This window comes from Lissotriton helveticus, chromosome 3_1, assembly GCF_964261635.1.
Source record: "Lissotriton helveticus chromosome 3_1, aLisHel1.1, whole genome shotgun sequence".
In the NCBI taxonomy this organism is placed as follows: domain Eukaryota; kingdom Metazoa; phylum Chordata; class Amphibia; order Caudata; family Salamandridae; genus Lissotriton; species Lissotriton helveticus.
This window is the reverse complement of record NC_136061.1, coordinates 1,018,790,734-1,018,805,989: the sequence shown is the minus strand read 5'-3', so window position 1 is coordinate 1,018,805,989 and position 15,256 is coordinate 1,018,790,734. Positions and strand designations below refer to the sequence as shown.

General features: G+C 44.4%; 1 protein-coding gene across 2 annotated transcripts in view; it reads right to left on the bottom strand.

The window, feature by feature from the left end:
• ATF2 (activating transcription factor 2) overlaps positions 1–10,310 on the bottom strand; it is a 412,263-nt gene extending 401,953 nt beyond the window's left edge. Inside the window, exons 1-2 of one of the 2 annotated variants that reach the window (XM_078681532.1) lie at positions 10,145–10,310; positions 410–627 (exon numbers count right to left, since the gene is read on the bottom strand). The gene's annotated coding sequence lies outside the window, so the exon portion shown is untranslated. The remainder of the gene's footprint in view (positions 1–409; positions 628–10,144) is intronic. The other variant, XM_078681531.1, reaches the window with a different exon arrangement.
• Between the last annotated feature and the right edge of the window lie 4,946 nt (positions 10,311–15,256).

The following is a 15,256-nucleotide window of genomic DNA, read 5'->3' as shown; positions in this document are numbered from 1 at the left end:
CAAGCAACGTGCATGCTTATTATACTTTTCGTCTGACCAAGCGAAAATTGCAACTGTGTTGCACCCTTCCCCTTTATTCTTCTCTTTTTGTCAGCCTAGTGCCCAGGTAGGTCGCCGTGCTTCCAAACTTTATGGAAATACAACCCAACTCACTAGGACAACTTTTTGTGCGAGTAAGCAAGGAGTAATCTAAAACAGTGTTTTGGCAAGGAAAGAGGTTCGGAGGGAATACAAGCCATGAGAACTATTGGTGTTGAAGCACATTATGTCACAATGTATTACAATATTTTTTGAAATGGTGAAAACTGATGATGGAATTGTCATGAATAAATTTAAGAGCTGGTTGACTTGCTAAGTGATTTGATGACTTGGCTTTGCTAGTACCCAAGTAAATGAAACTGTATTGTACCTGGACAAAATAAACAATCCAATAGATGGCTGCTGTGTTGTCAGTCAGTATCTTGCATAATGCTCAATGGCAAAACGGTCACCTCTTTCTCAAAATATAAATCATGCAGTCCTCATTTTATGTTTATGCACTCAATGCTGCCATTTAGTAATTCCATGTGTGATCTGCTCTTAACACGGCTGTCAGATTCACTGTGATATTCAAAGACGGGTTTTTTCCTGTGTACACAAAGAAAAGGACATCACAGCCTGACCTAAATTACTTTTATGTTTTCCTTTACACCTAAACGGGTAATTATAGTGATCCATCTAGACATAGGGGCCAAAGCAATAATTAACCAAAAACTCCAAATACATTTCATGTATTACTAAAGACAACATAATATATGTGTGTGTGTGTGTGTATATATATATATACACTGAAAACAATCCAAAGGTTACAAAAACATTATAGTTAGGCTCAGATTTCACTTGTACAAAAATAAGTGAAATTCAGCTATAACTTAAGCCCCCGCGATGCACTGCTTATGACCTCACATATTACATCACTCTTTCATGGTCAGTGACATCAATGATGACATCTCAAAATTTGCTTGTGAAGTTGAGACAAGAGATAATGCGCCACAGCCTAGCACAGAGGCATACTTCAAACAGTACGACAACGCTAAAGCCAACAACAGCCAGGTAAAGAGACGTGCTAAATGGTATGATAGCCAAGTGCAAGAAAGCACTAAGAATGAAATATTTAAGGCAGTGACAACCAGGTACAGAAAGCGCAACAAGCAGGGACAGCCACGTGCAAGAGAACGCTGCAAGCAGAAGCAGGTAAACGCAGAGAAGCATTAGAGGTTGCAATAACTAGATATAGAGCATACGATCACGCTTACCAGAACCTGAGTAAAGAGAGCCATCCAACCTCAGTATCTGGTGCCGTAATCCAAGCAAAAGCACGGGATTTGTGCTTACAAGGCTGGTGAATCACATTGGACCGAATAAAAAGTCATGGGCAACGAATAAAAAGTCATGAGGTTGGAATAGTGCCATTTTCTTTTCCAATGGCTGCAGAAAAGAGCTCCAAATATGGTGCCGCCACCTTATTGAAACCACCCCTTCCTATTGATACCGCTAAAAAGCAAAAAATGGCAAGTAATGTTACCAGATGGACTGCCTGGATCAAAACATTTTATGATTTCATTGATGTGCTGGAAGAAGCAAGTTAAAAAAAGGTCATTTAATATCTAAAGAATTTAGAAAGTGAAGGAGTAAAAGAAGTGATAAAGAAAATACCAGAAGATGATGAAGTTATGTACCGTCAAGTCAAAGAGGTGTTAAAAACCAAGTTCAATCCAATGCAGAATGCGGACTATGAAACATACATTTATAGTCAGGAAAGGCAGACAGCCGTTGAAACGATGGATGAGTTTGTAGAAAGACTTGATCTGCTCCTCAAGCATTGTAAGTTCAGTGAGTTCAACGATGAAGAGGCCATGAGTCTCATAGTAGAGGGTTGTCTCTCCGATTCCTTCAGATGACGAATGCTAAAAAAGACACTAAGCTTGGCTGCCAGAGTGCAAGAAAGGGCTGACAGAGAAGCAGCTAACATGGAGGCCAGAAGGCCCCAAAACGAATTCTACATTAAGGTAAATGTCCCGCTAGTGGAAAGATATGCAAAGGATGAGGGCAAAAGAACCATTTTGTAACGATTTGCAAAGCAAGGGAAAGATCAAGTATGTCCCATGGAGAGAAAAAAGTGGATGCCATAAAGTTCCAACAACATTCAAACCACACCCACAAGGACAAATAGCAACATCAGTTGAGGCAAGTAGAAAATGAATGACGTCGCTTCTCATTAAATTCCTCATCTAAAAGTTTGTCACTGTCCTTGTCAAGCGAAACTGAGAAAGATGAGTGAGCGATGTCAATGTTGACGGCTGGACTACGTGCTCACGTAGGATTAGCTTTGAGCAAGGAAAAATGCAGGTCAAAGTGAAGTCAACAAGTGAAAGTGCAAAATGTATTTGGACACTGTCCCATAGTCACACTGAAAATGAATGGGTGCTCCACACCTTTTATCAAAGATAGTGGTGAGTCATAAACATTATGCCAATGGAAAAGTACAATGAACTGTCTCAAGTGCACCCGTAAAACCCTGTCAAAAACCAAAGTATATACGAAGGCTGCTTCAACACCACTGCAAAGTCAAGGTTCATTTATAGCAACTGTGAAGTATAAAAAGACGAAAGTCCAAGCATCAATTCATGTACAGCCAGGCACTTCATCAAGTGCATGCTTACTCAGTTTCAGCACTGCTGCTGACATGGGACTGATTTCTGTAAACTACAATGTCAATGTCTATCATGAGACAGTGAATCAGTTTTCATCCTTGTTTCATGGTTTAGGAAGACTTAAGACCATGAAAGAGCAAATTCACATAAACAAGGATGTCCGTTTTGTTATTCACTGACATTGTTGAATTGCATTTTATTTACAATAGGCTGTTGAGAAAGAACTTGAGACACTATGAAAGCATTACATCATTGAGCAATCCGTTGGTCGAACAAAATGGTTATCACCCATAGTGGTAGTGCCGAAAAGGGACAGTGGAGGAGCTATGCGCATCTGCGTTGATATGCGCCAAGTGAAGAAGACAATTGAAAGAGACTGACAGCCAGGTCTTCACATTGCTGACATGATTATGTAGCTGAATAAAGGTAAAGTAGTCTTTTCCCACCTTGATTTGAACAAAGGGTATCACCAGCTCGAACTGCAAGAGAACTGTAAGTACATTACTACTTTCACGACTCAAGTTGCTTTATTTAGATATCAAAGGCTAAGTTTCGGAGTGTCATCTGCTGCAGAACTCTTTCATGATTTCATTCTTTGCATAATAAAGCCAGTCACAAATGCTTTCAATTACAGTGACGACATACTAGTTTTTGAGGCCACCCAAAAGGAACATGATAAAGCTCTTACACAAGTGTGTTGTACACTTGCCGAAGCTAGTCTCACTTTAAATGAGGCAAAGTGTAAGTTTCAAAAAACCAAACTCAAGTTCTATGGTCATATATTTTCTGATGGGGGAATGACTCCAGATCTGAAAAAAGTAAAAGCCTTGTCATCCACTTCTCCCCCTCCAGATGTAACTATGCTGCGATACTTCCTTGGTATGGCCAGTTATTGTTCAAGGTATATGCACATGACTTTGCCACTGTAAGTGCCCCATTGAGAAACTTAACAAAAAGAAATGTACCATTTTGATGGTCAAGTAAGTGTGAACAAAGTTTCAAGAAAATCAAGCATGCAATTTATAATGCCACTGAAACAGCATACTTTTATCTGAAATTGCACACAGAGGTAGCTGTTGATGTGAGCCCAGTGAGGTTGGGTGCCATCCTCGCCCAGCACACAGGACACCCTAATGCCCTAAGACACATTGGTACATGCTAGCTAAAGTTTGTCATCACAACTAGAAAAAGAAAGCCACACCGTGGCGAGTAAGAGGGGCAGCTCAGAGAGGGGAAGTGAGTTTGCACTTTGGCTGCCCTGTTTGGTACAGAGTAAGGGGGCATGCACATTTTGTTGGTACCCCCAAAGCTCAGGCAGAACACACGGCACTTCAACCACTTCTGGGTCCCGTCCATGATCATAACTCCACGAATTATACTGCCCCACTATCGCAAGATCTTGACATCTGATCAAAAGATACATATTTGATGTGCATCCTGTTTTTTTTTATACCTTTCCTTTTCTATCCTATCAATACCCTGAATGCTGCAGTAGGAACACTCAGCTCTCCTACCACTTCTGGGGTCTAAGGCATGATCACAAACCCCATGGTTAATACTGCCCAATTATCTGCCAGAACTTGACATCTCATTGAAATAGTCATATTTGATGTGAATCTCCTTTTCTTCATTAGTTATAAAGCTCCACACTTAGATGGTAGAAACATGAGTCATAGGGTCACTTCTTTCCCTCCTGAAATGCCAGATCTTGGTAAAATCACCTTGGTAAAATCTGCCTCAGTTCTCGTATCTACCGAAATTGTGAGTGTGCTGAAATGTGTGATGAGTTAGTATTAGTTGCACACAATCTATAAACATGCATTTCAATTGCAGTAATCTGCTAATGTCATGTATGCAGTATCGAATTTAAGCTCTCCGCTTCTCAATACTTCCATTATGATTAGTCCTGCAAAGTGTGCCCGCTGTAATCACTAACTAGCTGTTCTCTCATATCATTTATTAATCTGATGCAGCACACGCTCATTTTCTTAAAACACTGCTTTTCCTCTGTTCAAGTGTAGATTTTGCCAGTGGAATCACAGACTTTTGATCGATTATTTTGTTTTTGAGGGTGCTCTGAAGAAACAAGTTGAAAGTGTGCATTAGGATGAAAGAAGGGGGCTTTTGGTATTGTATTTTGAATGTTGTGTTTAAAACCGGAGGTATTTGGTCATTTCTTGTGGTCCTATGTAGAGGTTTTCAAACAACTGTGTTGTCGAAATTAATTAGCTCTTTAGTAGTAAAAGCATTTTTAACAGAAACCGATACAGAGGATAATAATCCAATATTGTTTTTATTGTGGTATTGATTACTGTTACTGAAGTTTAGGGGTGAACAATGTAAATTCTCGGGCCACCTCACCCAACTAGGCTAGAGGAACAGCGTTGAAAACAAGTATTCCATAGTGACCCTCTCATCCCAGATGGTACATTTTCCTGCTTTGTTGACAGCAGAAAACTGAACATTCAGACTGATACGATGTAGATGAATGTTACTACTGTGATGTGTCCACTTTATCTTGCTGCATGAAGCCTTAGTGTATTACTAACAAAGAGACTTCCCCTATCCAGTGTGTACCAGAATGTAATGCCCTATTTTGGCTGCTCCCCATACACAGCCTTTATGTAGTGCTGCCCCTCACAGTAGGTTGGTCTCATGCCTAGAGCAAGCACGAAGAGGTGTGATGCCTCTGCATCTGGCTGTAATCAAGAACTACAAAAGACTAGGTCTCACCTAAAAGGTCCACTTTACCTGCACAGCCTTAGCAGTCCCAACTCTCCCATTGCCATCTAACAAAGGGCAGTGCTTCAGAAGTTTAATCAGCAGCCCCTTACAAAATCTTATATTGATTTCTAAAGGAAGCCTAGACACTGCCCTTCTCACCTTAGTTAATGTTAACAGAATTGCAAAGCGCACGTCTACCCTAAGGTGTCTTAGTGCTGACTCAGCATGAATATAGAAAAACCAAAGGTGGTGATGGACGGAGCGTTGACAATACAAACACTCACCCCCAGTCAACTGATCTGGGTTTAATCCATCACCGTTCTTTAGCTCACTCCGCCACCCAAGTTCAGACAGGGTGGTGTGGAGTGCAAAAAAACGATGGATTTAGGCCCAGATCCTTGTACTGGGGTGAATGTATGACATTGTTCTACATTCTGTCCATCAACTGTGTTTTTTGCAATTTTCACCCGGAGTGGGCTGGGTATGCTCAGACGTGAATCCCAGGCTCTCCACACCACTGGAGTCAAGCTATCCAGGCTGAATGAAGGCTGATAGCCAGAAACCGGTCCTTGGATGCTTGATTCCGGTCTGGGAAAGACATGGCTTGGTAGTTCGGACTGGACTGTTCCCATGAGGCACAGGGTCAGAGCTGATTTGCATATAGCCAGTGTCTAACCCAGGGTGGTGTGGAGTGCAAAAAAACGATGTATTTAGGCCCAGATCCTTGTACTGGGGTGAATGTATGACATTGTTCTACATTCTGTCCATCAACTGTGTTTTTTGCAATTTTCACCCCGAGTGGGCTGGGTATACTCAGACGTGAGTCCCAGGCTCTCCACACCACTGGAGTCAAGCTATCCAGGCTGAATGAAGGCTGATAGCCAGAAACCGGTCCTTGGATGCTTGATTCCGGTCTGGGAAAGACATGGCTTGCTAGTTCGGACTGGACTGTTCCCATGAGGCACAGGGTCAGAGCTGATTTGCATATAGCCAGTGTCTAACCCAGGGTGGTGTAGAGTGCAAAAAATCGATGGATTTAGGCCCAGATCCTTGTACTGGGGTGAATGTATGACATTGTTCTACATTCTGTCCATCAACTGTGTTTTTTGCAATTTTCACCCCGAGTGGGCTGGGTATGCTCAGACGTGAGTCCCAGGCTCTCCACACCACTGGAGTCAAGCTATCCAGGCTGAATGAAGGCTGATAGCCAGAAACCGGTCCTTGGATGCTTGATTCAGGTCTGGGAAAGACATGGCTTGGTAGTTCGGACTGGACTGTTCCCATGAGGCACAGGGTCAGAGCTGATTTGCATATAGCCAGTGTCCAACCCAGGGTGGTGTGGAGTGCAAAAACGATGGATTTAGGCCCAGATCATTGTACTGGGGTGAATGTATGACATTGTTCTACATTCTGTCCATCAACTGTGTTATTTGCAATTTTCACCCAGAGTGGGCTGGGTATGCTCAGACGTGAGTCCCAGGCTCTCCACACCACTGGAGTCAAGCTATCCAGGCTGAATGAAGGCTGATAGCCAGAAACCGGTCCTTGGATGCTTGATTCCGGTCTGGGAAAGACATGGCTTGGTAGTTCGGACTGGACTGTTCCCATGAGGCACAGGGTCAGAGCTGATTTGCATATAGCCAGTGTCTAACCCAGGGTGCTGTGGAGTGCAAAAAACGATGGATTTAGGCCCAGATCCTTGTACTGGGGTGAATGTATGACATTGTTCTACATTCTGTCCATCAACTGTGTTTTTTGCAATTTTCACCCCAAGTTGGCTGGGTATGCTCAGACGTGAGTCCCAGGGTCTCCACTCCACTGGAGTCAAGCTATCCAGGCTGAATGAAGGCTGATAGCCAGAAACCGGTCCTTGGATGCTTGATTCCGGTCTGGGAAAGACATGGCTTGGTAGTTCGGACTGGACTGTTCCCATGAGGCACAGGGTCAGAGCTGATTTGCATATAGCCAGTGTCCAACCCAGGGTGGTGTGGAGTGCAAAAACGATGGATTTAGGCCCAGATCCTTGTACTGGGGTGAATGTATGACATTGTTCTACATTCTGTCCATCAACTGTGTTTTTTGCAATTTTCACCCCGAGTGGGCTGGGTATGCTCAGACGTGAGTCCCAGGCTCTCCACTCCACTGGAGTCAAGCTATCCAGGCTGAATGAAGGCTGATAGCCAGAAACCGGTCCTTGGATGCTTGATTCCGGTCTGGGAAAGACATGGCTTGCTAGTTCGGACTGGACTGTTCCCATGAGGCACAGGGTCAGAGCTGATTTGCATATAGCCAGTGTCCAACCCAGGGTGGTGTGGAGTGCAAAAAAACGATGGATTTAGGCCCAGATCCTTGTACTGGGGTGAATGTATGACATTGTTCTACATTCTGTCCATCAACTGTGTTTTTTGCAATTTTCACCCCGATTGGGCTGGGTATGCTCAGACGTGAGTCCCAGGCTCTCCACTCCACTGGAGTCAAGCTATCCAGGCTGAATGAAGGCTGATAGCCAGAAACCGGTCCTTGGATGCTTGATTCCGGTCTGGGAAAGACATGGCTTGGTAGTTCGGACTGGACTGTTCCCATGAGGCACAGGGTCAGAGCTGATTTGCATATAGCCAGTGTCCAACCCAGGGTGGTGTGGAGTGCAAAAACGATGGATTTAGGCCCAGATCCTTGTACTGTGGTGAATGTATGACATTGTTCTACATTCTGTCCATCAACTGTGTTATTTGCAATTTTCACCCAGAGTGGGCTGGGTATGCTCAGACGTGAGTCCCAGGCTCTCCACACCACTGGAGTCAAGCTATCCAGGCTGAATGAAGGCTGATAGCCAGAAACCGGTCCTTGGATGCTTGATTCCGGTCTGGGAAAGACATGGCTTGGTAGTTCGGACTGGACTGTTCCCATGAGGCACAGGGTCAGAGCTGATTTGCATATAGCCAGTGTCTAACCCAGGGTGGTGTGGAGTGCAAAAAAACGATGGATTTAGGACCAGATCCTTGTACTGGGGTGAATGGATGACATTGTTCTACATTCTGTCCATCAACTGTGTTTTTTGCAATTTTCACCCGAGTGGGCTGGGTATGCTCAGACGTGAGTCCCAGGCTCTCCACACCACTGGAGTCAAGCTATCCAGGCTGAATGAAGGCTGATAGCCAGAAACCGGTGCTTGGATGCTTGATTCCGGTCTGGGAAAGACATGGCTTGCTAGTTCGGACTGGACTGTTCCCATGAGGTACAGGGTCAGAGCTGATTTGCATATAGCCAGTGTCTAACCCAGGGTGGCGTGGAGTGCAAAAAAACGATGGATTTAGGCCCAGATCCTTTTACTGGGGTGAATGTATGACATTGTTCTACATTCTGTTCATCAACTGTGTTTTTTGTTTTTTTTCAGCATGAATATAGACAGAGACTGTGAGTGAGACTAATTGTTAAAAATCCAGGTATTTAATAGCTTTCTGGAGATTAGCAGCGATGGGGCAGCTCAACTATTAGGAGGTAGGAGGTTCCAGTGCTTAGTGGCTTCCGACATGAAGCTGCTTCCACCCCATTTCACTCTATTAAATCTGGAGGACATACCTTTCTTTGCTCCTCAGTGTCTTGATCTTTATCGTGCAGTCACAGGAATGAGAGCAATACATTTGCACTGTTTGGGAAAGTGTCCTCGCCTTTCATCTTGAGTAATGCTACAACTAAGAGCATCAAAAATGTTACCCTTTTTGGTTTTATAAGTAATACTCTGAGCCAAACTTGAGGATAAACATCACTAGACATACACTCCAGCATTTTCAGAATCTGCTTCTCAAGCTTTGCATTATTTACCAAAATATTTTCTCACACTGCTATGATCTTGAAGTTACTGCTACCTTCGAGCATAGTCTAAAGCTCGCCATACTTCCCAAGTATGCGCACATCCATTACTTTACGCTTCCAACTCCTGAGCAGGTGCACTGTATTAGCTGCTACAATGGACTAGTGGTAGGACACTCTCCTTCCAATAATACATTTTCTCCTCAAGTTTGTCTACTAACACCACCAACCATTTGAATGATCTCACATTCCCCCTCCCCCACTAATGATACAACCTAACTCTTTTTAATCTACTCTTCTGCAAGGAAACTGGAGTGAAGCCATGGACTGGTTTGCTTGAGCGTACAAGACTAATCCTAATACCTAACCATAAGCAAAAGCACTGGACTAACCATCAACCTTGGGTTCCAGAGCAGAGTGATGCCCAGGCTAAAGCTCTTCAAAGCCTCATCAGGCGTAGTAAATGCTATAAGTCATCGCCATGAGCAGCAATAGTGATCGCAAGAATCAACCTTCGCCAGGGCTCACTGGAGCATTTGGTGATCAGTGATCATAATCACCAGAACTGGGCAACACAAACAGGTTTCAATTATTGCAAGTACTGGGTATCAGCAGCAAATACATGACTGACCATAAGCTCAGCCCTGATCAACACATAAAGCCCACTTCCGTTAAGTGGCAACCCTGTGCAGCACATATACACATTGCAGCACTGCTCACAAGAATGGCTCCGAATAGCACATAAACAATGGCTCATTGATCAAAAAGTACGGCCCTGAGCAGCACATATGCAATGCAATGAATGATTCGAAGATGGTAAGGCAACCCTAACAGGCAAATACACAAGGTGTCACTAATAATCACAACCATAGCCATGACAACCCTCCCGAGCCAGGCGGGAGGTTCCCGCACCTTACCTCCCGCCTCCCGTCAGACGAGCTCAAACATCCGACTACCTCTGCTTTGCTTTCGATTCTAACGGACTTCAATAGATGAAGGACACTAAGCGACTTCAATAACTGAAGGCGGAGAGAGGCAATCGCAAAGCTAGTTTAAAGCGATTGACATGTTAAGAGGCGGTATGGGGCGGGGCTTAGCGGTGGTACCGCCCCCTAAATTCGGGGATTGGCTTAAAAATGCCTACACGATTCGGCTGCTATTCCGGAAGAGATCGCCCTATGTTTTCGGAAGAAATCTCCCAAACATCCGGAAGTGAAGGCACAGCCGCTTGTGGTCTGGCTTACTGGGTGGTGTTGCTTTGCTGCGGCCCCTCATATTTTAGGTTCTGGACGCTTTTGTGGTGAAGGGGCAAATTTACATTTACATTTAACCGAGGCCAGTTGGTGGGCCGTTTTTTGAGTGGACTGAGCAGTCGTATCCAGAGGCGCAACTAGATCCACATTTCCGCGGGGGGGGGTCTAAGAAAAAATTTCGGGGGGGGGGCTGAACCTTTTAGCAATAGGCAGAGTGGAGCTGCAGGCGCTCTCAGAAGAGGTAAAACAACAACAGTGCCTCATTAAGATATTAAGATGCAAATGGTCTTTTAAAGACATGTAAAGTGCTCGGGTGCGGCTGTGTGTGTGCCCGGGAAGCTGTCTCATCCCGGGCTGCCACACCAACGGGGAAGCGGAGGAGGATTGGGGGGGGGGGGGGCTGAAACTCTGTGAGTCCAGTGGGTGTTGCGCGCCTGGTTTTATTTTTTTTATTTATTTATGCGATTTTATATAGCGCGAACTTTACCCGAAGGTGTCAGAGCGCTTTACATAAGAACCAGTTGAGAAACATAAGGATTTAGGATTACATGCGTTACATGAAGGATGCAAACAGAAAAAATTGCAAATGTACAAGATGTAAAGTCAAACAAGGAGGAGATACAAATGGATATACTCAGAGTCACATAGGAATGGTAGATAGTACAAAGGTCTACTGCATATACTAGTGATTAGAGTTATCTCTATATACATAGGGAAGGGATATGACTGGATATACTCTAAGAGTCACATAGGAATGGTAGAGAGTACAAAGGTCAACCGCATATACTAGTGATATCTCTATATACATAGGGAAGTGTTACAGATGGATATACTCTAAGAGTCACATAGGAATGGTAGATAGTACAAAGGTCAACCGCATATACTAGTGATTAGAGTTATCTCTATATACATAGGGAAGGGATATGACTGGATATACTCTAAGAGTCACATAGGAATGGTAGATGGTACAAAGGTCTACTGCCTATACTAGTGATTAGAGTTATCCCTATATACATAAATATACAAACAGTAGATTTCCTCAGGCAGAGTTCCATTAAGTGGGGTAGGAGGGGGACGTAGTCACAACACCAAGGGAGGGTGGGAGGGATTCGAGGGTATGGAGAAAAGGCAAAACATTTGACGATCCTCAAGGGTGAAAAGAGGGAAAAGGGTAAAAAGACGAGGGAATGGACAAGATGACGGGTCGGGGACCAGGGAAAAAACTGCAGATAACAGCTGCAGAATGGCGGGCAGGACAAAGGGAAAAGTAAAGAAGTCCATGAGAGACTGTGGTCCACAATTGCAATGCCTCAGGAGTTTCCCACACCGGGAGCTGTAGTAGTGGTCATACGATTCTCCAATTGATCACATTGGTCAAATGATTCTCCAAGTCTTATAGGAGTGCCCTGTCCGGCCTGATGCCTGCTTGTAAGGGTGCTTGAAAAAGGTTCAGCAACCAGCCGCTGGCAAAGTCACAAATTGAAATTTAGGGTGATCCGCAACCAGACAGTTCGGGGGCAGTCGCTATCTTGCTCACCGGTGTTTGCAACCAAAAACTCCAATTTCGGGGCCAGCTACACAAGTTAGGGCATTGATGTTATGCCCATGCACCTCCAACCAAATTCCGGCGCTGGAACACGCTCTCTATTCCGGAGTGTGGTGCTGCAAAAATCCCTTCTGTAGCCTGGAGAGCAGGGTCGACACGGAGCTTCAGCTCCAGGCGCATTTGAGGGCGATTTCGGCCGCCATGTTAAAGTCAGGCATTTAAGGATGTAAAGCGCAGACTTCACCGCCTCTAGGAACCCCGAGCGCGCTTCGCGGGGCTCACCTCTGTGATCCTCAAGGTTCCAGAGTGTCAGTAGCCACGATGTTTCTCAGAGGGGTCGGGCTGTCTCATCACGGGCGGGCTCCTGCCGCCATCTTGTCCCTCGCTGGATTGTTGAGGTCAGGCATTGAGGATGCACAGCGCCGCAGACTCCACTGCCTCCAGAAACCCCGAGCACGCTTTGCGGGGCTCACTGCTGAGTTCCTGCATTAAAGCACGTTCCATAAAGGAAAGAATCCCTATTCTAAGAATCTGGTGAAAATGCAGTTAGTAAGAACCATAAAGAGTTGTGATGAGAGTGAGAGAAATTTTTTAGCATTTAAATCAGTTAAAAAAAATATATATATCAAAGCAGAACTTTCCATAAAGAGTGGTTCGGAAAACTCAGTAGAGTCTCAAAGCAAAGTGACATAAAATCTGATTCTAGAAAGTCTCAGTAGCAAGTGGGACAAAAAGAAGGGGTAAAAGGTGTGGTAACACACTTTAGGAACACACACTATTACAGGCATCACTTGTGAGGAGCTTTCCAACATGTTCCTCTTCTCGTCTTTCGTCAGGTAATCAGCGTTCAATGCTCTACTGGGAACAGGGTCCTCCTCATCGTCTCACACAAATACAATAGTCCACAGACAGCAGTGTTACGTTTGCAACTAAATTATAACCACGATGTGCTCTCGTGGAGTTTGATTAATTCCGGCTTACTTTCCCACATATACACTACATCTTTAATCGTCTAATATCAAGTTTCTAAACAACAGTCTATGTAAAGTTGAACTATTTGCACTTATGAAAAAGAAAACATTTTGCAGAAATCACCATTGATGGGGAAAAACAAGTAGGTTAGCAAATTAAGCTCACGTTTTAAAACTTCAATGTATGAACTCTTCTTTACTCCATTAAATGACAAAAAATAGTCTTGTATAAATAGTTACCTTAGTGTGAGTAGAAACATTCTGCGGAAATACTCTAAATCATATAAGTAACATTAATTATTACGAAAAAGAACATGATCACGGAGAGCTCCAGAATTAAACTTCTTATGTATATTTAGCATTTTCTTTTCCATTTTGTTTTTCAAGCTGTGTTGCTTTTGTTATTTGAGGCCTAGTATGAGTACATAAGATAGCTTACAGTATTCTGCCTTCTAAACACATTATTTTCATCAAAGCATGCTAGCTAATTTTTCACCCTTTATTAGAACCAGTGTTATTTTCTTGGTAATTTAAAATCTTTCTCAAACCACCATCTGATCGTTATTTTAACCATCATTTTTTTGTTACAAATTAATATTTAGAGTTCACTCTCACTTGAGAATTTTCTTTTTTCCTTTTTAAACTCACATATTGTTCCTTTCTGTATTCATCTTGAATGCAATAGTTTACCGCTAAATCCTTTTCTATTCATCTCTCTTTCTCTTCTTTTAATACAGCATCTTACAGAGTTTGTAAGTTGCAAACAAGGTCAGTATGCAAATCCCTACAATTAATATTGGCACAAATATTGCTCTAATAATCCCTCTTCCAGCTGTTGCGAACCAGTTTCCAATAACTGAAACTCATTTGCCTACATTTTCTAAAACACTCAGTGTTCCAATTCAGGTCAGAAATGTTCTTTGTTGAAATCAAAGATTTTCTTACTTTCATCAGATATGTATGAGCAGCAATGTTGAACTTTCAGCATCTTGCAGACCCCGCTGTTTTCTGTTAATAAAATGTCTAATGTGCGGCAATTTTGTAAATCCATGGATCTAATAGCCTCTAATTCTGGATTTATAACTAATAAAGTTCCAGAAGTACTGGTTATAAATTTGTCAACTTCTGTTGAAAGCAACTCCTACTTGTGGTATGATTGCGACAAAAATGTCTCCAACTAGTTGTGTTTTATCACCTATAATACGTATGTGTCTGTGTGATGATGTCGTTATTGCATCTGCATTATATACATGCTACGTTTTAGGAAACAGCAAACCTAAATATGGAATACTATCCCAATTAGCTGACAATTGAAAATAAGCATCCTGTCCGCAAATTAAATATTCTTCAGGAATGACTGTGTCTGGACACTCGTGGAGGGATTTTGCAAACTTACCTGTTCCCTGCCTTTCCCGCTGGTCGTCCTAGTCTCCCTCCCGCCGTCGCAGCTCGTCATCTTGCGGCCGCAGTGCGGAGGGGGACTACACCTCCCAGGCTCCTTTGCGGCGGAAGCCGCCACCGACATTTCCGCGCCCGGAGGCGCTTTAAACTGAGGACAGCCCCGGTGGAGCGGGCGCTGTCTGGACACTCGTGGAGGGATTTTGCAAACTTACCTGTTCCCTGCCTTTCCCGCTGGTCGTCCTGGTCTCCCTCCCGCCGCCGCAGCTCTACATCTTGCGGCTGCAGTGCGGAGGGGGACTACACCTCCCAGGCTCCTTTGCGGCGGAAGCCGCCACCGACATTTCCGCGCCCGGAGGCGCTTTAAACTGAGGACAGCCCCGGTGGAGGGATTTTGCAAACTTGCCAGTTCCCTGCCTTTCCCGCTGGTCTCCCTCCCGCCGCCGCAGCTCTACATTTTGCGGCCGCAGTGCGTAGGGTGACTACACCTCCGAGGCTCCTTTGCGGCGGAAGCCGCCACCGACATCTCTGCGCCCGGAGGCGCTTTAAACTGAGGACAGCCCCGGTGGAGCGGGCGCTGTCTGGACACTCGTGGAGGGATTTTGCAAACTTACCTGTTCCCTGCCGTTCCCGCTGGTCGTCCTGGTCTCCCTCCCGCCGCCGCAGCTCTATATCTTGCAGCCGCAGTGCGGAGGGGGACTACACCTCCCAGGCTCCTTTGCGGCGGAGGCCGCCACCGACATTTCCGCGCCCCGAGGCGCTTTAAACTGAGGACAGCGCCGGTGGAGCGGGCGCTGTCTGGACACTCGTGGAGGGATTTTGCAAACTTACCTGTTCCCTGCCTTTAAATAAAATAAATTC